The 24,902-nt window shown below is 39.8% G+C and overlaps 1 long non-coding RNA gene across 1 annotated transcript in view; it reads left to right on the forward strand.

The window, feature by feature from the left end:
• The window catches only part of LOC132374166 (uncharacterized), a 53,566-nt gene extending 32,456 nt beyond the window's left edge, over nucleotides 1–21,110 (forward strand). Inside the window, exons 2-4 of the long non-coding RNA XR_009505594.1 lie at nucleotides 9,796–9,839; nucleotides 16,920–16,997; nucleotides 17,928–21,110. This is a non-coding gene — a long non-coding RNA (uncharacterized LOC132374166). The remainder of the gene's footprint in view (nucleotides 1–9,795; nucleotides 9,840–16,919; nucleotides 16,998–17,927) is intronic.
• Nucleotides 21,111–24,902: the final 3,792 nt, after the last annotated feature.

Here is a 24,902-nt window from a genome sequence, read left to right on the forward strand (position 1 = left end):
TTCACGTACTTGTTTGTCATCTGTATGTCTTCTTTGAATAGAGTTTTAATGCAATATTTTAAAAAATAATGAACAATAATTTTTAAGGACAGAAACTAAAATTGATTTGAGGAAGGTGCAAGTCTTACACTCCACATCCTGTCATCTCAATCCTGAAAGTAGAGCTAGAAACTTAGTTTCAGAATTAACAGAAGAAAGCAGTGAGGAGAAATAAGGAGGAAAAAACTCCTGTCTAATATGATATGAACACTAAGTTCCAGCTTGCCAAGGATTTTCTTAATTTTCCATTCCCAATGTTGTAACACGTTTCCCTAACAACAGACTACTCATTACATATGAAAATTATGACTGCAGTGTTTTTGCAAAGTAGACAATGAGGTATAACCAAACACATTTAGCCCCCAAAGCATTTTTTTCCTTTAGCCAAAAATCATTTTTTATTTCCTTGACAAGATAGGAAAACAAATTCAAATATGTGAAGCAAAGTAAAAGGTCTCCCTGTGTGTTTTAATTAATTAGTTTCTCCAGCTCAACCTAGTTTTTAAAGAGAAGGCAAGTAGAGTCTGTCAAGAGCACGTATGGTATGCCTAGTTCAGTGTATGTTGGAAGAGCTAACTCTTTTCTTGTTTATACTTGATGCCTTACGACTTAGAAAACCTGAACATAAGCTTTTTCTCTCCATAACCCTTCACAGCGGCACAGGATTTTAGTATCTCTCTTGTCCTCGCCAGTTTTACCTCCCTCCGACATGGAGCCAGGTGCTTGGGAAAATCAGTGCTTTTGCCGCCAAGGGGGACTGGAGGGGCTGTCCGGAACAGAGATGCATGGGAAATGTAGTTTGTTCTATATTTAGCTCTAAGGCTTCCATAAAAAGCATGTTATCTTAAAATAAGTAATCCTAGAGGGCTCAGAATGTAAAACATGTATCTTTGCTCTGTCAGAAGTGCAGCCTCTTCCGTTGCTTCTTGATCTTAGTGCAGTTTCCTAGGAGAAGCTATATTCGTTTGAGGAGCACCTCACTGAGCTCTTTCTAGTCAACCTGGGACATAATCTTCCTCGCTCCTCCACTTGTTTTTCACCACTGCTGCCTCCGTGATTATAACACACACCTGTCAGTGTTTCTCTCAACTCTACACACAGCCACCAGTCAAGCAGATATTAGCGTCATCCTATTTGCATCTAAAATCTGAAGACACATTCCCGGGAGAACCCATGCAGAAAATACTGATGTAAGTCAATAATAAGTAAGGGTAGTTGCGATGGCCCACTAAATTCAACAATATTCTGGTAACCTTCCTGAAAATAAATGCAGGCTGTAAGGGAGTGTTTTTTTTTTTCTCCAAGTAAATTTCAAAGTATTTTATTCAAACGCCATGCACAGCTCAACAAGATATTAAAAGATGAGCAAGATTTGGTTTTTTTTTCTTCAGCAAATATCATATCCTATTAAGCTACATTAACAGTGTAAAATGAATCCCATTTTGATATGTTAGACATCAAAAATACATACTTTTTTAAAGAAACTAGGAAATATGTTAGCCATAGTGCTAACCACACTGTGTGAAACTCAAGTAAGTGGGTGTAGGATTGTTAAAATGCATAAAAGTTCGACACGCTTACCTAAGCACAAATGTTGCCTCTGAAGAAAATATTAAACAATTACACACCTTGAAATGCAAGCCATTCCAGTGTAGTTTGAGTCATTTGTGGAGAAAACCAGTTGGAAAATTAGTCTTAAAAGCAAGTGATAAATTAGTGCTATTAGAGTAAAATCTGAAATGGAAGAAATAGGCCAGATTTTTTGGAAGATTAAATAAACACGGTCATATTGGAAAAACCTGTGTTTGTTGCTTAGCTTTTGTGCTTTCAAAATTAGAATTTCCTTTAAACATTCTCAAAGTCTCTTGTGAATATTTTTCAAAATATGTTAACGGTGGATTAATCAGATTGCTTCAGGAATGCCATATTCTGGTTAACTTAATTAACCAGAAAATCTTTCTACTCCAACCCTTATTGTTGAAATTCCTACTAAAATGCCTTTTTAAGGAAAGTGTACTAAGCTTCATCTTCCTTTGAGAATCTGTCATCTTGGATGACTGAGCATCACACACAGCTCTGAAAGTGAAGCAAAGGTTCAGTTGCATGGGTGCAGCTATCAGGCCCTATTTGAGGGGGTGGTGATGCAAACCAAACTTGTGTCCCATCTTCTCCCTCGCCTTATTGAGATATAAAAAGTCTGCCTGACCTGTCTGCAATCAGATTTTCTAAAGATGGGGGTGGACATGATAATGTATTAGTCAGGGTTCTCTAGAGAAAAAGAACCAATAGACCAACAGATTTATTCTAAGAAATTGGCTCCCATAATTTTGGAGGCTAGCAAGTCCAAAATCTACAAGGTAGGCTGGAGACGCAGGGAAGAGATGTTGTTGCGGCTTTTCTTTTCTTTTCTTTTTTAAAGAGTTGTTTTTTGTTTTTTGTTTTTTGTTTTTTGGCCATGCCACACAGCTTGTGGGATCTTAGTTTCCCAGCCAGAGATTGAACCCAGGCCCTTGGCAGTGAGAGCGAGTCCTAACCACTGGAGTGCCAGGGAATTCCCCTGATGTTGCAGCTTGAGTCTGAAGGCAGTCTGGAGGCAGAATTCCCTCAGGGGGAGTCAGTCTTTTTTCTCTTAAGACCTTCAACTGACTGGGTAAGGCCCTCCCACATTACAGAGGGTAATCTTCTTTGCTCAACGTCTACTGATTTAAATGTTAATCTCATCTAAAAATACCTCCACAGTAACATCTAGATTAGGGTTTGACCAAATACAGTTGATCCTTGAACACAGGTTTGGACTGCATGGGTCCACTTTTATGCAGAATTTTTTCATTAAATATGCACAGTACTACACAATCCAAGATTGGCTGAATCTGTGAATGTGGGACCACAGATACCGAGGACCAACTATGGGACTTGAGCATCCATAGATTTTGGCATATCCAGGGGTTCCTGGAACCAATCCCCCAAGAACACTGAGGGACAATTGTGTCTGGGTACTGTGGCCTAGCCAAGTTGACACATAAAGTTAATCATCACAGGTGAATTGAATCATTCTTGAAGAAGTCACAAAATATTCAACATAATAATGAAAAATACGTGGAAGAGAGCTAGAGGGCAAGCTCATCTACTTTACGTTAATATGTCAAGGCAAGAGAAAGGAGGGGCAGAAAGGTTGATGTTATGCATATTAGCCAAGGTTTTTTGTTTTTGTTTTTGTTTTTTTCTTTTAATCAGCTGGTTTCATAATTATCTCCTTACAAGCCCCAAAGCATCAGGTCCATGGTGAGTGTTGTGATGTTCCATAGCTTTGCTCTGGGAACTTTGTGAACTGTCTGGGAGGTGGTAGAAAGATATCCTAACAGATAATAATAACTAGACACTTTCTGTGCATTACCTTTCCCCATCTTCCTAACAACCCTCTGAAGTAGATAGTAATATGTTGTCATTTCACATATGAGGAAATTAAGAACCAGAGAGGTAAAGTGACCAGCCTATGCTCACTCATCAAGGAAGGGGCAGAATAGTGACACATAGGTCCATAGAATCCCAAAGCCCACGTTCTTATACACTGTATTAAACTGCATCTCTATTTTCCTTTATTAATTCTCAAGTAGGTATCAGTTGTGCACTACAAATAGACTCTGTGCTATTTGGGCTACAAATAAATAGGAAATGACAAGCTGAAGATTGTTGCTGGTCGATTCCCTACCTCTCTCTCTTCTACTTTCCCACTTAAGAAACCCAGCCAAGCCATCTACTGCATGCCGATTGTGTTGTCACTTCCTCATATATTTACTTGAACGGTTGCTGAAAAGTAAAATGAAATCATCATTCAGGCCCAGAAAGGCAATTTAGGTATAAACAGCCCAAAAGGGCAATATTGATCAAGGGAGCTAAATGTAATGTGTATAACATGGAATACTGCACATGGGAGGGTAAAAAAAACGCAATCACCCAAAGTCTAACTTGCACACAAATGCAAATCATTCTACTCCTTAAGTATTCATGGAAGAGTAAATCAAGGAAATAATGCATTTGTGCTCTCAAGAAGCTCAGACTCTTGAAGAAACAAAACTCTCCCGGATGAAACAGTAAGGGCAAAAAAAAAAAAAAAAAAAAAAAAAAAAAAAATCATTCAAACATAGTTGAGTATCAGTAATAAGTGTTCAGGGGCCTCTGGGTGAGAAAGAAAACCTTGGCTAATAATTGGCCTCAGTCTTCTAGTTTCTCCAAGAAAACTCCAAGTAAAGCTGGACTCCTGCAAAGAGGTGATGAAAATCAGTCAGTGCCACCTTTCAAAAGTAGCATACCTCAGCCAGAACCTTCAGCTCAAAAAGCCCTGGGAACAACCTGTTGTGACTTTCCAAATTATCTTCACAAGCTTTACCTTCACAAGTGGCACCCAAGGAAATAAAAGCAACCATGAGTGTCATCAATGTTAAATAATAATATGGCCAAGTTGGCAGTGGCAGTTGGCTCTGGTCTCCAGCACCTGTGGGATTTGGATACAGACCAGGGTATCCTGCCACTGTGCTTCTAGATGGTCCATGAAGGCAGGATCTGTCTGGCTCACTCCTGTGCCCCAGTGCCCGATGCATTGCCTGGCATACAGTGGGCTCTCAATAAATCAAGCAAATGAATGAAGCTACCCAATCCAATGAAAAATTGCAGGATAATTTTGGGACGGTATTCATTTCTGCAGGTTCTTAATATATTTTTATGATTCTCTTTTCAAACAGAGAGCCAGACTTTGGGCTTCCTTATCTCAGGGGAGGTCTGAAGGCAGCAGCAATTCCTGTCTTGTGTGGAAACCCAAAGTCACTGAAATGATTATTATGGGTTTTCTGGAGCTGGTGGAGGAGTACCTTTAAAGGTCATAAGAGGCAAGAGGGAAGCATTTCTCAGAGAAGATGGGGAAGAGGACAAATGTTGGGGAAACTTTGATTAGCTGGGACATAAAGCCCAACCATGGCAGCACTCTGGGGGCATCAAAATCTCAGAGAGTACTACTCTGGGGTGCTTAAGCAGGCTGGAAGCCAGGCACCCAGGCTCCACCTCTGCCCTGACTCCAGTGCCCAAGCCTGAGAAGGTCCTGCAGCGTGATAGAATGGTACCCCATGCTTTCTTTGGGATCATGTGAGACCTTTGCACAGCATCCTTGGTAGAGGGTGGGAGGGAACACGGGGAAGAAAAGTGTTCCAGTAATGACCGAGGTTGAAATTGGACCCACCCTGGCAAGATGAGAAAACTTAAGCAGAGATTTAAGAAAATAATGAAATGCAATCATTCTTCCACTTGTGGGATTGTAGGTGGCCAGTCATGCCTACTATAGCAACTTGGTTTCCAAATTTCAAACAAGTGTAAAGTCCTCAACTGGTGATGCATTTATCATTCGGTGAAGCCAGGCGGGTTGGTAAATATCACTTAGCAGGAAATGCACCCATGCAAAGTTGTGCTAGGTCATGGGGAAGCCAACATCAACCCTGCTGTGGAACAGGACTGACAGAGGGTCCTGACTTCAGTCACACAGGGTTCCAGTTTGACGCCTCAGGGCAGGATACTCCACAAGGGGCCACATCCAGCAATTTCTTCAGCCCCTTCTTGCCTGACTACTCAAATTAATATCAGCTCCCCAGGATTTAGACATTCATTTCGGTGCTGGGATTTATGGTTCAGTATTACAGCCATCCCACTGCCTAATGATTGGCACCTAACTAGTGCTAATAATAGCAACACAACCGGCAATAACAATGATGAAAATAACAAAAACAATAATAGTGATAACATTGCTGAGTTCTTACTCTCTTGCAGGGAATGTACTCACCTCTTTACATGGATCAGTCAGGTGAAAAACGAAAAACAAAAAATCTCTTATTTTACCATTTTACAGATGAGAGGATTAGTTTTATCTCACTTTAAAGATAAGGAAATGGTGACTTAGAATGGCTCAGAATGGCTTTAAACTCACCCAAGGTCCCAAACAAGATGGTAAAGGCAGGATTGTGATCCAGATATCTGACTCCAGAGCTCCTGGTTTTAGCTATCACAGAAGATTGTCTTAATATGCAATTATTAACAAATAAATAAATTCTAAGTGTTCAGAGATGATCCCAGGTTCAGTGTAACATACTTTGCAAACCATAAAGATCCAGACAGGCCAAGCTTTGCCATGTCCCCTGATGCCCCAGGTTCCCATGAAATGCTGGAGAGAAGGCAACCACTACCCACCTTATCTCCCTGCCTCCAGGTAAACACCCTTTGAGCTAAAGGAACTAAACACTATTCCCTATCCAGGCACATAGCACAGCAACCAAGGGGGCACTCTTCCTCCTATGACCCAGGACACTCTGCTTTAGGGATTCCCAAGAGGGGTTGGGCTCTGGGTATGGGTCAGCTCCCCTGGGAAGAGACATCACATCTGCAGGAAAGAGGTAGTTTGAAGTACAAAATATAATATTTTATATTAAAATATAAAAATTGTAATATGTATTTATAAAAATATAATTTTTTTGGAAAAGTGTAAATTACATATTGTTTTATAATATACCCTATGTGGAAGATCATGAAATCTTCTTGGGTGGTGGGAAGGTATGCAAGATGAGTGATTTTCAAAGATGAGGAGACTAAGCTTTGATAACAAGAACTAAAACCTCTGTGAGGGAAGTCCTTATCTTAGTTTGGGTTGTGGAAGCTAAAGTGTTCTATGACTAGTAGGCATGGCGAGAGAAATGAGAAAGTGGAGTAGGGAAGGGAAGGGAAGGGAAAGGAAGGAGAGGGACTCAGGGGAACTCTGGAGATCCAGTAGGTCAGTGATTCTCAAAGTGTGGTCCCCAGACCAGCAGCATCAGCATCGCCTGGGAATTTGTTAGAAGTGCAAATTCTCAGGTCCCCACCCCAGACCTGCTGAATGAGAAACTCTGGAGTGGGCCCAGCGTGTTGGATTTTAACAAGCCCTCCTGGGATTATGACACACACTAAAGTGTAGGTGTAGGACACTCAGAGTTGTCCTGATCAGGCAAGGGAGCCAAGAGTGTTTACACCCCACAGCTGTCAATCATTGGTTCTGGGCTGAGTGGTTGGGGTGCAGGGAATGTGTGGTGGGAGAGAAACCCCACCGGCAGCTCGTGTTTATGACGATGGCAAGAGATCCAAGGGGACTTGGGGGTGGGGTGTCCCTTCTTTTCCAGAGGTCAGTGAGGCCAGTGTGACTTGCTCAAAGCCACACAGCTGATCGGTGCCAGAGCCAAGATTCAAATTGAGTACCATCCGAATCAGTCTTTTAACCAAAATGCCACACCACTTTGAGGGGGCATGAATAAAAAGATTGATGTGCACACACTGCTACACCAGCTCAGGGGCCCCTTCCCTTTTCTCCCCTGCCCCTCCCCGCCCCAGCTCTTTCCCTCAAGTAAACATTCTCTCCGAATGAACCAGTCACTTAGGTTAAAATATCAATGAAGTAAGTTAGTGTACCAACCTGCTTATCAACGATAAAGCTACATCCCTCATTTAGAGCAACAGTCCCCCGCCTTTTAGGCACCAGGGACCAGTTTCGTGGAAGACAATTTTTCCAAGGACGATGGGAGGGATGGTTCAGGCGGTAACGCACGTGGTGGGGAGCGGCAGATGAAGCTTCGCTCGCTCGCCCGCCCGCCGCTCACCTCCTGCTGTGCGGCCCGGTTCCTAACAGGCTGCAGACCGGTACCGGTGCACGGCCAGGGGGTTGGGGACCCCTGATTTAGAGCATGCCATGGTCTCTAACCTAACAAATCAGTGAAGGCATAAGAACTTTTCTCTTAGAATTTTCCGTGAATAACACATTCTAAATAGAATATCAAATATGGAAAGGCTTGCCTTCTAGTTCTGTCTGTAGTGTTACCTATTTATATACTGATGAAAGGAAGCATGTAAGATGAAGATTATACAAATTTGTTTTGCAAATAATCCAATATAACTGCTTGGAAGGGATCATGATCTATGGAAGGTTTTCTAAATAATAGCCTTTCTCTTACTAATGTAGCAGCAACCGGGAGAAACTGGGAGAATAGTTACTTCATAAATGTGGATTATTCAATGCAACTGATTGACAAACTGCCATGTAACACGTAGTGTGCCATTTTTCAATTTGGGTTTCATAGATAACCCAAGAGTTCATAGATTTTATATTGCAGTTCATGTGTTGCCCAAGTATTTCATATTTTCACCTAAATTATAATCTAAATTGCTGTGATGTATCCTAGTTTAAAGACAGTTTAATAGAATTAGACTCTAGTTTATCAATTGGTGTTTCTGTAGTTAGGATCCCTAGATGTACTGCGCATGGTCCACCACTATTTCCTGAGCGGAATCTATACAATACTAAAGCATGACAGCCACTGTGTAGTGGCTTAGACAATTTCTACTCAGAGTGTCGTCCCTAGATCATCAGCATCGGCATCTCTAGGGGGATGATTAGATATGTAGAACTCGGGCTCCATCCCATATCTACTGAATCAGAATCTGCCCTGGATTCCAACACAGACAGTGCAGGGATTGGATCCCAACTCCAACACTTAGCAAATGTGCTATTTAACCTTTTTCAGCCTCAGATTCCCCATCTGTGAATGAAGATAATAATATAAAATCCTACTTCAGAGGTTTGCTGTGAGATTAAATGAAAGAATGCACAGAAAAGGTGTCACTCATACAGTGTAACCCAATGCTCTCAATAAATGTTAGCTATTATATTTTCCTCAAAACAATAAGAATAGAAAAATCTTGTTGTAAAGGTGATTATCTATTTTAGCCAATGAAATGATGCATCTTCAAAAATGCTCATGGCTGACATTGCCCTCAATGTTCGGAGAAGACACACTCAGATTTCCTACTAATTTGTTAATGGATGATAGACCCAATATTGATTTGCTTAATGGCAATGTGCAACCTAATAGTTTATCAAATTCTTTTTGTAGTGAAAGTAGATTTCCAGAAACAGCATTTAATCTCTGCTTCATAGAAAAATGCTTTTGTTTGATGCAGAAATGAGGAGAGTAAATTGGAAACTCTCCTATTGGCAGACTTGCATTCAGAATAAAACTCAGTCCAACAATTCATAATTACATCTTTTCTTCAAAACCCCTTAAATATTGACTCATATTTTAAAACATGACGTCAAGCCCAATTCAATGTGACTGAAATTAAGCCACACAGACAGCCTCATCACGTTGTTATGGCAACCTCTCACACAACTGTCCTTGTAGTTGTTGAACAATTGCTAATTTCCTTGCTTTGCAAGGAAGCCTGAGTTGCTTTCCCAGAAGGCTCATCCTGGTAACCAAGAAAACTGTGTATGATAGTAATAGAAATGGTCACAACAGTAACTTTTGGAAGAATAATATTTCATTATTAGTCACACTTTGCATTTCAATTTGTTTTCTTCTTCATCATGCCACTTGTGGTGGCCTTGGCTTACAACAGCTCAGCTGCCTTCAGCAATAAAGGGTCTGGTTGGAATTTTACTTCCTTTTCTAAAAGCCAGGCTGGTACAAAACACCAAAATTGTCTGCAACCGGAAAAGGATTTTAGGCCCATCTGTGATTAGAAACTGAGTATCTCGAAGGCTGAGATGGTAGCTCTCTCTTCTCTGTGTCCCTCAGTCTAGCCACCATGTTTACTGGATGAACGACAGAGAATCAATGAAATTCTAAGGTGTATTTTAACATTATTTCCATCTTTTCCAGAGTACATAAGAATTATTTTAATATTTTACTTTTGCAGGGTTCCAGGAGAATAATTCATGAAACAAATCAGGAATGCTGAAGGTAAGATGTTTAAAATGGAAGACCTTTATTCATCAAACAGTAAAGCCTAAGGATTTGTTCTAGATTAAAGGAAACCAAAGAGACATGATAACTAAATACAATGTGGAATCCTCAGTTAAAACCTGGATTGGAAAAAAAAAAAGGTGCTGGTGGGGGTAAGTTATAAAGGACATGATTGGGACAACTGGAGAAATCTGAATATGTGCAGAATATTAGATGATCTTAAATTAAGGTTAAATGCCCCAAATATATAGTCATGGCATATTGTTGGTTGTGTAGGAGAATTTCCTTGTTCTCAGGAGATGACTGTTGAAGGATCTGTTACAATGTCTGCAACCAATTCTCAAATGGTTCAGAAAAATTATGTATATATACATATATACATTACACACACATATGCGCACACATTTACATAAAGATATAGGGAGAGAAAAATAAAGAAAGGAAATGTGGCAAAGTGTTAACAACGGATGAATCTAGGTGAAGAGTAGAAAGTTGATTGTTGTACTACTCTTGCGAATTTTCTCTTAGAAACAAAAAGTGAGGGTGGGGAGTCCTTTACGGTGAAAAGCTTCGAATCTGTAGGGAGAGAAATGGCAAAAAATAAAGATGTGATAACTGGGTAACAGGAGAATATGATCATCTGATAGTGTATGAAATCATACAAAAAATTTGGGGAGACCGAAAGCATCCACATAAGATGAGTCTCCACAGAGACTATATTTGACCCAAAATATATAAATAGATTTTATTACGCACAAGAAAATACCTTTAAAATAAGAGGACTAAAGTGCAATAATCCAAGACATCTACGGAAGTGCCAGAAATAGTCATTAAAGCAAGTCAAGAGAGAGGAATAGATATCTTGGACCTGTCTCCTTAGATGACGAGTCTGTAGACAGAGGACTGGCAGAGCTGGGAACCTTGGCTTTCAACCACTCGTGTGAGCACTGACATCAATTGCATAACCTCTTGCAAAAATGCCTGCTCCCATGCAATCACTGAACTCATGAGCTCATAAGCTTTCTGAACAGCAGAAAAAATCCAATAAACCAATATTGTTTCTCAAATTCATCTTAATAATGGATGTAAATCTGACAGATGCTCCTTTTACTCATGTCTGTTCTTGTAAATTGTTTTTGGATTTAAAAAAATTGATCAGTCTATTTCTTCTTTCAGTTACATTCTTCAAAAATCATTAATAGGCAGTATAATAGACTGGTAAAGGGTGCGAGCTCTGAAGAGTCAGACTACCAGAGGTTGAAATTGACTAGCAATCAGATCTTTTAACCTGAATCTTCTCATCCTCATCTGTAAAATGGGAAAAAGAAATATTTGGAATCTCGCAGACTTCCTGTGCTAATTTAAAGTGATGCTTTGGGACAAAGTCAGGCATGTTCTAGCCACCAATGAACATCAGCTAAGATCTTTTATAACTCATTTCAATATAGCTACATTCACTTATTTTCTAAAACAACAAGCTGCACAGAGCAGAATTCCTTGCCTATAGTAAAAAAAGCTAATAAGAATACTAACTCATAATCATCTACCTGGATGCCATATAGAGTGGGAGGAACTAAATAGGCTTTGGAGTTTTAGAAACCTGAGTTTAAATCTCTGATTTCTTCTCTTTAGCTATGTGCTCTTTGGCAACTACTGAAGATATTTCTGGTTCCATATCCTCATCTGGAAAATGGGATAATATCACCTTCCCTATATTGAGACGACAAATTGTAGGTACAATGCCTGTCACACTGCAGGCACTCAGGCAATAGTAGCTAGGATCATTCTCATTCTACCCGCCAACTGAGCAGAAAAGTTTGTCCAATAACAAATATACCAAATTTTAACAATAATAATATTTCAGGTAGCTTCAGATATAGTCCATAGCAACTCCAAGTATTTATTACAGCTTTTAGTAACTGGCTTTGTAAACACATTAATTGCTTTGCTTTCCTTGTACCAGTTTTTTAAGTGCACTATTCACAAAGATACAGCTTGATCACCTTTTACACAGTACATACATACACATCCATGGACCCAAACCCAGATCAAGATATAGAACATTTCCAGGATCTTCAGGACCTTTCCAACCATTACTCATCCCCAGGGGTAACCACTACTCTGACTTCTATCTCCACAATTCAGTTTTCGTATTCTTTTTTTTTTTTTAACTTTGGGTTTATTTATTTATTTATGGCTGTGTTGGGTCTTCGTTTCTGTGCGAGGGCTTCCTCTAGCTGCGGCAAGGGGGGGCCACTCTTCATCGTGGTGCGCGGGCCTCTCATTATCGCGGCCTCTCTTGTTGCGGAGCACAGGCTCCAGACGCGCAGGCTCAGTAATTGTGGCTCACGGGCCCAGCTGCTCCGTGGCATGTGGGATCCTCCCAGACCAGGGCTCGAACCCATGTCCCCTGCATTGACAGGTGGATTCTTAACCACTGTGCCACCAGGGAAGCCCAGTTTTCCTATTCTTGAAACACATAAATGTAATGGTACAGTGTGTATACTTTTTTGTTTTTTTGTGGTAAACAATATGTACTCTTTTGAAAACACATTAAAATTTCCAGTGTGTTTTTGATGAGGTATATTCCTGGGCTCTTCCCCTTTGTGTTATTATTTTTTACTTGTAATTGAAAACCCCTTGTCTTGGTTTCATATTCACTTGCTGTTGGTTTCAGAACAATTTTCTGGACATGCTATGAAATTAATGGACTGCATCCAACCATCTTTAAGCAACTAAATGATTACTACTTGTGTTGTTGTATTGAAAGGAAAAACATGGGTATGGGCATTCAAGTACCTCCTCTAGAAAAAGAACACACAAGTGGCTGCTGGGTGCTATTATATAACCAGCAAGCATATTCTGATATACAAGGTTTAAAGGATAAATATTTCCTTTTGGGGGGAAAAAAAGCAAAAATCCAGTTGTGTAGAGTTTGGGGAAAAGAATACACAGATTGAAGAAAATATAACTCCAGGAGATGGCTGAAAGGACAGAATTAAAGAAGCAAAAGAAGCAAGAAATTATGGCAAAGCCTTCTAAAACTACAATAGGATGTTATGCCCAAGGAAAAAAGGCCACTTTTGCTAAACCAGGGTTGAGAACATGTTATGAAAGATGCAAAGAACAGTGAATAAGGAACTACTATTTTGTCTCTGCCTTTAACAGAAAGAATGAAGGAAGTAGGAGCTCAGTAAGACAAATATTAATGAGTCTCTGGGAATATCAAGAAACAGAATTAATAATAGGCAGGTAAAAGAATACTTATACTATTTAAATATTTATAAATCAGCAGAGCTGGATTGGATTCATTTGAACATATTCAATAAACCGGGTAAGGCAGGACGTACCTCCATTACTAGTGTTTGTCGTGGAGACTTATGGACCAGGGGAATTTAAGCAGGCTGATTTAGTGTTGGAGATAAAGCAGCCAAAAGCAGATCCGGGAAAAGGTGGGCTAGTTAGCGTATCCAAACTACCACTCAAAAACCTTAAATGAAATCATAAATCAGCCGTGAGCACCTTGAGGAAAATAACAGAGTAAGTAATAGCCAAAGAGGTTCATAAAAAATAGAGCCTGTCAAAGCAACTTAATCCATTTTTGGATATGCTAAGAAATTTGGGGAAGGTAATGGATGTTACAGACATCATTTAGGGAGGCGCTGCAGTTACCACCAGACGATTCATTTTGGACCCATCTTGTTGATGCAGTGGCTGTTGTTCTCACATTTTCCAGCAGTGGAAGGCAATTTTACTTGCACACTTAATATGTGGGGATAGGACTGTCTATTTATTCCCCATGACATCCCAGCATGGAATTTAGTTATCGGGTAAATGCAGTCTGCACCCAGAAATACAAAGTAAATATTACCTAAGTGAGAATGAGACGTACAGATAATACTGGAACAAACTGGACTGACATCTTTTAGAAGAAAAGTGTGTGTGTGTGTGTGTGTGTGTGTGTGTGTGTGTCTGCAATTATCAGCATAACTCAGGCAAAACCAAATGTTTTTGTTTGAATTCTCATATAATTATGAAAAATATAAAAGGATGTGGAAAAAAGGCCCTGTTAAAAATGTGCAGATCTGATCATGTCAGCAGGTCCTGCTGAAACCAAACAATGACTTCCCATTGCTCTTAGACCAGAATGCTTAACCTGCCTAGCAGGCCTGCCTAGTATGGCCTGTGCTTACCTCTCAGTCTCACTCACACCCCACTCCTCCTCCTCTGAGTAAGCCAGTTCCCCTGGCCTTCTTTCAGTTCTTTCAAGGCATCCTGTTATTCTTGACACTGGGCCTTTGCACATGCTGTCCTCCCTTTCACTTACTTATTCATTCTTCAGCTTTCTATTCAAATCCCACTTTGGGGAGGGGAAACCTTTTTAACCTCTCAGGCCATATGATTCCCAGTGTATTTTGCACTAATAAAATTGTGCCCTTCCCAGAAGTGTTTATTTTGGAATGTTAATTTAATACTCATTTTAAATAATTAATATAGTTCTTCCCTACTAGACTGTAAGCCCCACAAGAGGAGGGACTGAGTAGGAGTTTTTTCAAGATTGTATCCCCAAGACCTAGCACAGTATTGAGCACAATATTTGTGATCTGATAAAAAAAATTAGGAATATATACACAGATGAGTTCCCTTCATAAAGCGTTAACTGGAAAGAACATCTCTCCATCTTGAATATTATAATATTCTCCAGTCTTCTTTTCAAGTAGAATAATGGGAAAAAGTCTTTAATGAGGGTCTTGTTGACAGAGGTGTAAAAACACAAGGCAGCTAAAACTCGAATTGTTGAATTCTACATTTGCACATTATATTTACCTCTGATGTGTTCCAAAATTTCATTTCATGGTGATAATGAATCTGTGGGAAATTAGCACTCTATCGCTCTTCACATAAGAGTGTTAGTGAAGGTTTTCCAAGCTTCAGGCAGGAAACGAATATTTTTCGGGTAACTAACTTTGTAACATACCCTTACTTCTTCAGCAGTGTTCATCTTTACACCTTGGAGGGATGGAAACCTAGAATTAGAGAGAGCCATCAAGTTGGAGACAATATTTTATTCTAAGATCAGTCACGGATGGGAAATTTTCTCCTTTTAAAATAACATTTTGATGTTGAGATTTTTTTAAAATATGAATTTGTAAGTTCATAGGTAACCAAACTGCTGTATGTGAGGTTTTGATATAGTCAAGGTCACACAGAAATTAGTGACCCAGCGGGGACTAGAATTCAGGTTTCTGGTTTCAGTCTATTGTTCTTTCACTAGTTCCTTCCTTCATTCAACAAATGAAACCTGAAGGGCTCCTGTGAGTCTGGCACTGTGCTAGGCACTGTGGAAACAAAGATGAAGGAACTGTCCTTGTCCTTGTGGAATTCATTACTCCATGGGAGAAACCAGGCAAGAAGGAATGATTACAGTACAGCTGTGATGCATGCTGTTTGTAGCAGCCGTGGTTGGTGCCCCAAGCTGAATGCTGTCAGCCCTCCTCTGACTTCAGCCGCAGCTGTGGTGGACAGCTCCATGCCTGCTGATGGCTTCCTGTGCAGGAGCTCGCTTAGAAGAGAGAGCTGTGACCGCCCTGATGATCAACCCTCAACCAGAGGGGGATGCAAGTTTGTGGATAAATGTCCCATCCTCCCATCCTTCAGAAGGACAATTCTGAGGTGTGTTCTACGCAGTGCCTCAGAGAGTCCCCTGGAGATTGAGCCTCAGGTGTCCACAGCAATACTCAACTCAATAATGTACCTTTACTGGCTTTTTCTCCTTCCCAGGCTCACTTTCCCCACTCCCTCACTTCTGCTTCCTAAGATCGTCTCCCAAATAAACTCCCTGCACCCAAGCTTTTGTTTCAGGCTCTGCTTTTAGGGGAGCTGATACAACCACAGTAACAGTGAATGAACAGATGAATGAGTTAGTGAATGCAGAGGAGACACTAGGGCCAAGGTTGCAAACTGGAGCATCTTTTGTTGCCTATCCCCAAGGTCACTGTCTATAGTGCAGTGGTTTGTGTGTGTGTGTGTGTGTGTGTGTGTGTGTTTAAACCTACTTGAAGATCATGTGGTTAAGTGTTGGGTGTGGGAATGCAAGACGGGAGCATCCAGGTCAGAGCTGAATTGCTTTCCTAAAGAAATAGATACGTATGTGTGGGAGGAAGGGAAAGATCCAGGAGCAGAGAAGGCTGGGCTGGCACACCTATGGCCTAGATAGAAGAATGGAAAGGGGGAAACAGTGAGCAGAGGAGAGGGTGGAAAAGATCTGGGTATTGAGGATTGCTTTTGATAGAAGGAGTGTTGTGGTGTGATATAAAATCCCCTGAGTTTTTCCCAGGCATGGTCTGGGCCCTGTGTGCCTCCCAAGCTGCTGGGACCATGCACACAGGACCATGGTTTCAGAGTCACTTCTGTGACTCCAGTCTGAGCCTGTGGGAACTGCTGTTGCTCACAACGATCCCTACCAAACAAAGGACATTGAATGAGAAATCAAACAACAAAGGTGAAATAAAATGTCTGGCTAGGGCTAGCATTTCTTAGGCTTTTCTATGAAAACTAGTGCTTATTTACAAGTCATGGCCTACAGGGCTGGAATAAAGATTTAGCATGAGGGAAATATTCCCAATCAACATAAATTGGATCCAGTCACTCCCCTATGATGCTTCCCATCGTATTGAGATGATGTCTGCATTGGCGTGCCAACATCCAGCATAGTTCCTAGCACACAGTGGTACTCAATATATGTTTATGAAAGACAGTTGGGAACAAAAGGAGGAAGGGAGAGAATTAGTAGTTAGAGAAACAATCAATGCATCATCAATCAAAAGATTTTAACAATGGTGTAAACTCAATGCACAGAACCCAGGAAATTAAATCTTTATGAGGATGAAGACAATAGCATAATTCAGGATCTCCTTGGATCCTTTGGTTGGAGATAGATAGGGAGACTGAGGAGTAGGTGGCAGAAACTCTGTGTTCCCATGCAGAAAGCAGAAAAAGTTATTTTTTTCCTTCAGAAAACATCAGTGGGTAAGAGGATGCTCTCTTATTGGTAACGAGATTTGGGCTTCTTTCCAGAGAGTGACAGAGATCCTTCCAGCAAATCTTGAGGTCTTTGATGTGAGCACTGCCCAGAAAATACCTTCCACTGAGCAGGTATGGGAGAGAAACTTGAAGAAGGTATTTCATGTTCTCCTTTGTTGCGTCTTTGATGTACACAACGGATTTAATCCTGGAAGATGAAGACTTTATCCATTTTCTTCTTCCTGAGGAGAGCTTTGTTCTGTGTTTCCCTGTTGGGCATGATCCTGGTGAGTAGGTGACAGATAATTATAGGGTTTTCTCATTATCCAAGTAACCACTACCCAAGTCTCCATAGGCAACAAGTTGCATAGAAAAGTAAAAGTCATTATAACACAAAAATATTGACTAAGAAACTTACCATTTATGATAATACCCCTGACTAAAATATGCCCTGCCAATTACAAATACCCATGTTACGCTTTAAATTCAAAGCAAATCAACTGTGAAGACAAACTCAAAATCTTTTAAAGCATACAGTTTCATAAAGTCAATCAAAGTGATCTGGGAGAAGTGCTCCCAAGTACTGGCATAACCTTTGGCAAATGACAAACTGGCCTAGTTAAACTGGTGACCAGCTGGGGTGGGGGATAGGGGACCATAACGGGGATGACATAATAGCACTTCAAAAAAAAAATAATCTGAACAGCAAAAGAAGATACCCTTGGGGAAATTGACAAGCCCAAATATTTCCCCCAAATGATCTCTATTATGAACTTATTGCGACACCTAAACATGATGTGAAAGATGTCATTATCATACTGTGATAAAATTTGTGTTGAAAATTATGCCTTCCAAATTTCTGATTCATTCTTCACCATAAACATTAGTTCATAATTGTGATTATAAACTTTAAAATTATTTATAATATTAAAATAAGGATTTAAAAATGAATTTTAGTTTAATTTTTCAAGTTAGAATTTCAATCAAGTCTTTTGCCCTCGCTATTTACTTGAAAAATTGGTCCCTGTATTAACTCGCTTTACTTTTTGTGGCCTTTTCCAGGTATCAGTTATCCTGGCAGAAAGAAGACATCCTCTACTCTTGAATTTCTCTCCTTCTTCCTCCTCCACTTTCACTTCCTTAATCGAGTCCAACACTGTTTCTCACTTGGATTATTACAACCACCTCCTATCACTCCTGCCTCCTGGCTTGCCCTTCTCCAGTTCTTTCTCTCAGTTGCAGCCAGATTGAGGTTTCTAAAATACAAACATGGTGATGTCACTCCCCTACTTGCAGTCCTTTTAGGGGGCCCATCTACCCACTGTGTGCACATGTCTTAGTGTATCTTGCAAAGCCTTCAACCATCTCTCTCCAACATCCTCAGCCCTCCCTCCTGTACTGCTGTGCTCTTCATTCCAGCTTCTCATCATCCCTAATGCACTATCGTCCCACAGATCTGGCCATTGCACAGGCCTAATGCCTATTCAGCTTTCAGTTCTCAACTTAGAGATCTCTTTCTCCGGGAAGCCTTCCCAGATCACCTGGGTTTGATGTCCCTCCCTTATGGTCGGTCCCACAGCATCCTGCACTAACTGACTGTAATGAAGCTCTTATGAAACAATATTATTATCTGTTAGGGACGAGGGCACTACCACTGACACTTCAAGAATCTCTAGCACTTTGCTCGGCACCTGGCCCAGAGCAGGTACCTTAGTATATGCTTAATTAAAGGAATGAATGAATGATTAAGTGTAGCACCAACCAAACCAAAACAAAATTAATACTGTCATGAAAGGGAGTAAAGCCTTGCAGTTAAATTGAGACATTTCCAAGTCTGGTAGGTAAAGAACATGAAAGTTAAGACATCAAAACTCTTCCAGAGGTTATTTCTGGGGAGTGTGATTAGGGGAGTGTAAAAAGGGAATTTCATTTTTTACTTTATATACCTAACAATTGTTTGATATTGCTATAAGAATGCATTACCGTTATAACAAAAATTTTTAAAAATAATAAATGCCCATAACCAAATGTTTACTGTTAGTTTTTAAATAACCTCTAACCCTGTTCTTAATTTATTTTTTAATTTTAATTTTATTGGAGTATAGTTGACTTACAATGTTGTGTTAGTTTCAGGTGTACAGCAAAGTGAATCAGTTATACATATACATATATCCACTCTTTTTTAGTTTCTTTTCCCATATAGGTCATTACAGAGTATTGAGTAGAGTTCCCTGTGCTGTACAGTAGGTCCTTGTTGGTTCTCTATGGTATATATAGCAGTGTGTGATGTTCATCCGAGCTCCTGATTTATCCCTCACCCCCCACCCCCTGCCACGTTTCCCTTTGGTTACCATAAGTTTGTTTTTGATATCTCTAAGTCTGTTTCTGTTTTGTAAATAAGTTCACTTGTATCATTTTTTTAAATTAGATTCCACATATGAGTGATATCATATGAGATCTGTCTTTCTCTGTCTGACTTACTACACTTAGTATAATAATTTCTTGGTCCATCCATGTTGCTGCAAATGGCATTATTTCATTCTTTTGTATGGCTGAGTAATATTCCACTGTATATATGTACCACATCTTCTTTATCCATTCCTCTGTCAATGGACATTTAGGTTGTTTCCATATCTTGGCTATTGTAAATAGAGCTGCAGTGAACACTGGGGTGCATGTATCTTTTTGGATTATGGTTTTCTCCAGATATATGCCCGGAGTGGGATTGCTGGATCATATGGTAGTTCTATTTTTAGTTTTTTAAGAGACTTCCATAATGTTCTCCATAGTGGTTGTACCAATTTTTTTTTTTTTTTGGCTGCGTTGGATCTTTGTTGCTGTGCATAGGCTTTTCTCTAGTTGTGGCGAGGGGTGGCTACTCTTCATTGTGGTGCACGGGCTTCTCATTGCGGTGGCTTCTGTTGTTGCAGAGCACAGGCTCTAGGCGCGTGGGCTTCAGTAGTTGCAGCACGTGGGCTCAATAGTTGTGGCGTGACGGCCCTAGAGCGCGCAGGCTTCAGTAGTTGTGGTGTGCAGGCTCAGCAGTTGTGGCTCACAGGCTCTAGAGCACAGGCTCAGTAGTTGTGGCACACAGGCTTAGTTGCTCTGCGGCATGTGGGATCCTCCTGGACCAGGGATCAAACCTCTGTCTCCTGCATTGGCAGGCGGACTCTCAACCACTGCACCACCAGGGAAGTCCTGGTTGTACCAATTTACATTCCCACCAACAGTGTAGGAGGGTTCCCATTTCTCCATACCCTCTCCAGCATTTGTTTGTAGACTTTTTGAAGATGGCCTCCTCTTCTTAATTTGAATATTTCCATTTGTTAATTTTTTTTCTAAAAAAATAGAAAAACTGTAAAATGAAAGCTATCTTAAAGAAATGAAATATTCTGGACATTTTTAGCTTACCTGTTATGTGATGTTTATAAAGGATTTCCAGGATTTTTGCTGTCATGGAATGTTGTTAATAATCATGTGTCATGAGAATTTATTGTTGCTTCTTCAGGAGAGTGCAATTGATTTAGAGGGAAGAACATACACTTGGAGGGAAGAAACTTTTAGTTTTCACTGTATTCTGTACTATTATTCATTATTATTATTATTCTCTACTATTCAAAAACTTTACAAGAAGCTCCTATTACCTTTATAATAAAATAAAAACTAATTAAAAATTTAAAAGTGAATATTGGCAAGCATTTTATGAGGCTTTTAAAAAATACATTAATACTCCCGGCAACTCTGCAAGGTAGATATCATCATCATTTTAAAGATGAAGAAACTGAGACTACAAGAAGTTCTGTGACTTGTTCAGGATCAAAGTGTAATAAGGGGCAGACTGAGGACTCAAACCCAAATCTAATTTTAAAGTCAAGGTATAATTCTTTAAAAATGTAACACATCGTGTTTTTTGTTTTATTAAACAAGTAAATAGTAGTTTGCTTGGAGGATAAGTGTGTTACTTTAGGGATGGAGAGAGATTTATTTTCTTAGTTTAGGGCAGTAGCAAAGCTTAGGGATTCAAGATAAATGCTTTCCTGGACTAAGGTACCCAAAGAGGAATCATTAGCTGCCAAATTGAAAACAAATTTCCTTCTAACATCGTTATTAGCATCTTAAACATTATCATATTTCCTAAATAGTCTTTCTCAGCTTTAGCAACAATAAAGCTTTAGACATATAAGCCTTGAATATAGGAAGCAATCGATATTGATTTTAAATTTGTTAAAGTATAAATGTGTGTGTATTTATATACATATATGTGTGCATGTTTTCATATGAATATGTATTTGTATAGTGTAGAAAACTATATACCAGATGTTAACTGTTGTTGTACCTGACTGATGAAATTATAAATAAGTTTTAATTTCTCTGGAATTTCCTATACTTGTTCAGTTGTCTAAAATGGATATTTATTAATTTTGAAATAAAAAGACAAAGAGTGGGAATTGTTCCACAAGATAATGAGATTTATTATAAAGTCATCGTAACCATGTGTACTGGCTCAGGAATAGACAAATTGACCAATGAAACAGAATACAAAGTGTAGAAATACATATAGAAATTTGATATATGAGAGGTAATATGGCAGCAGGGTAGGATGGGGGTAGGAGGGGAGTTAATTCAATAAATTGAGCTGCAAAAAAAGTTACCCATAATAGAAAAATATGATTTTGGATCCCTAACTCAAATCATACTCAAAAGTCAATTACAGATAGAGTACGGACTTAAATGCCAGAAGGAAACAGAAAAGATTGAGAAATATTCTTAAACAAGATACAAAGAATGCTAATCATTAAAGAAAAGACTGATAAGCCCAACTCCATTAAAACTAAGAACTTATGCTAAGAATACCCTAAAGAAAGTGAAAAGGCGAGTCATAAGCAGGGAGAAAATATCTGCAAGGATACAAACACTGTATTAGAGTTCTCCAATAGAAAGGGAATATGTATCTATATGAGGAGATTTATTATAGGAATTGGCTCACACAATTATGGCAGCTCAGACGTCCCACAATCTGCCCTCTGCAAGCAGGAGACTTAGGAAAGCTGGTGATGTAATTCAGTCTATTCCTAAGACCTGAGTACCAGGAACCTAAATGTCTGAGAGCAGGAAATGATGGATGTCCCAACTCAAACAGAGAGCAAATTTGCCCTTCCTTTACCTTTTGTTCTATTTAGTCCCTCAAAGGACTATGTGATGTCCACCCACCCAATGAGGGTGATCTTCTTTACTCAGTCTATAAATTCAAATGCTAATCTCTTCCAAAAACGCAGTCACAGACACACCCAGAAATATTTTATCAGCTGTCTGTGAATCCTTTGGCCCAATCAAGTTGACACATAAAATTAACTATCATAACCACCAACAGATTAGAATTAAAAAAATATCAATTGCTTGAAAGCAAACAATTCAATAGAAAAACAAGCAAAAGTCACGAACAGACATTTCACAGAAAAGGAGACATTTATGGCCAATTAATACAAAAAGAGGCTATCAACCTTATTAGTAATCAGAAAATACAGATCAAGGTCAAAATACCATTTTATACCTAATAGCTTAAGAAAAATAAGAATACCAAGTGTAGGGAGGATGTGGCTCAATAGGAAAGCTTACACATTCTGGTGGGAGTATAAATTATTACAGTCACTTTGGAAAATAATTTCATAGTGTTTGACAAAGCTGAACATTCATATACCTCCAACCCAGCAGTTCTACTCCTGGGTGTGTACTCCTAAGAGAAAATCCTGTTCATGTGCCCATGAAGATGTGTTGAAGAAGGTCCACGGGAGAACTCTTCATAACAACAAAAAAATGGAAATGACTGAATTGCCCACTGAGAAGAGAACGTATAAAAGTAAGTATCTAACATAGTGTCTGGCACATAGTAAATACTCAATAAATGATAGCCATTATCATTAGCCCTGGGTATCAGTTTCATCATGCAAAATAGAGCGATAATAATACCTATTTTACAGTAATGTGTAAAGAATTAAATGAGAAACAGATGTAGGCCCTTGGCACACAGACAGCATTTGACAAATGTTACTGCCTCCTTATGGATGTGAGTGAAGTCTGGGGGGGAGCTATCAGGTTGGTAATGAAAGGGTGTGTATATGCGATGCTGCCAGCCAAGGCCTACCCTTAGCAGGCTTCTAAGGCTGGCTGTTTTTGTTCTGAAGCAACATTTTTATGCCTACTCTATGCCAGGAAAGCACCTTCTGAGGTGGCACTACTCTTGTCCCCATTTTACACATTTGGAAACTGAGCCTTGAGAGCTGAGATGACTTGCCCCAGGTCACCCAGCTCAGAGGAGTAGATCTGGATTTGAACTCAAGACTATCTGATCCTTAAAACCAGCACCCTCTACTGCTTTCCAAATGCTACCAGAGCTCAACATCACTTCTAACAGAAAGTCAAAAAATCTCAACTGGCGGGGATTCCAGACTGTCCTTCCAGTCCCTATCCCCACCTGAGGGTGTGTGTGTGTGTGTGTGTGTGTGTGTGTGTGTGTGTGTGTGTGTGTGTTGGGGAAGGGAGGAGACCCAGTCCTGACAACCAATGGGAGACCTTGGGGCAAATGTCAGCTTAGAAGAGCAAAGGCCACAAGTGGTTAACGGCATTATTCCCCGAAGGGCACCAGAAAGTCAAGTGAGCCATTCTTGACCTTTCAGAAGCTATTATGAGGAAAACATAAAGAAACAATTCTGCGGGCTTAATGAAGGAACGCTGTGAAAAGTGTAATGGGCTATTTGTGCACATCTCAAAAGCATCATATAATTTGCCACAATTGGCAGTCTATTCTCCAGCAAGGCCAGGCAGGGTGTTGCTACTTAGGCCCAAAGTGCCTTGGCAAAGCCAGGACCCCACCTCCGTCCCTTCTCTAAAACCCAGGGTGTCTATGATTTAATTTCCAAGGCTTAAACAGCAGCTGCTGAAATGAAATGTGGCACAGGCTCATTCATTTTCCCTGAGTGCTAAAATATGTTTTATGCTTCAAAATATGAGCCCTATTTTGGTTTTGGTTTTTTCCCACTACACATACAGAGTTCTTTTTTTTAAAATTACATTTCCAGGCAATTAGTTCATTACATTGACTCAGCTCTTCATGACTTTGGTGGGGGCTGGTGGAAGAGTGAGGTGGCAGAGTACTTCATTATTTTTAAAAATGGTTATTGGCCATGTTCGGTTCCCACAATTCATTCCCAATTTCATAAGGGCATTTACTATGCAGAGTCTCTGCATAAAATCATCAGCTGCTACATTAGCACAATGGCTCTTTGGAGTCATAACAGTCTACCACAGAAATGATCCGTGGATTATATAAGTTTATAAGGTCCAATACACTTACAAACAAAGATTTTTTTTTTTACCCTTTTCCATTATTTATTCCTCATTAGGCTTCCCCCTCCCTTTTTTCTGCTCTTTAATACAAATGCAAAAATATCACCCAAAGCCAGGAAGAAATAAGCCCAAGTAAGTTTAACTAAAGCTAAGAGAGGACTGAGGAAATGATTTTATAAAAGCAATGATTTTCAGTTAACCCTGACCATCAGCCTACATTGCGTTCCTACAGAGTTTCTGTTCTCTGTTCACATTGTCTGCCAAATAGAGGTAAAGTGACTTTGGGGGCCAAGGTTTCTAGCTTTTTGTAGTCTGTGTCACAGTCTGGGGAACTGTTGTGTGACTTCCATACAGTGTTCCTGTGTTGGCTATTAATGATTTGACTCTATTTCAGGTTCTCAACTGTTCTAAAACTGAGTGGTAAAAGTAGGAAGCAAAACTGGTAACTGTGTATTCAGATAATGTGGGCATTTTTAATCAACTTACTTGAAAGATAGAAAAATTGGTCTTAAGCTGGCAGAGCTCAGTAGGCAGAGAGCAAACTGAAATATCTTCAGTGGCCCGGGCTAGGCCAGGATTAGAGCCCAGGTTTGCTGAAGCTATAAACAAAGGTGGCAGCAAAGTGAATTTAATGATAACAGAAACATGCCCTGGACAACTGTCACTGCTCATATGTGATGTAGATAATTCTTT

Source organism: Balaenoptera ricei, chromosome 11 (genome assembly GCF_028023285.1).
Source record: "Balaenoptera ricei isolate mBalRic1 chromosome 11, mBalRic1.hap2, whole genome shotgun sequence".
Classification (NCBI taxonomy): Eukaryota; Metazoa; Chordata; class Mammalia; order Artiodactyla; family Balaenopteridae; genus Balaenoptera; species Balaenoptera ricei.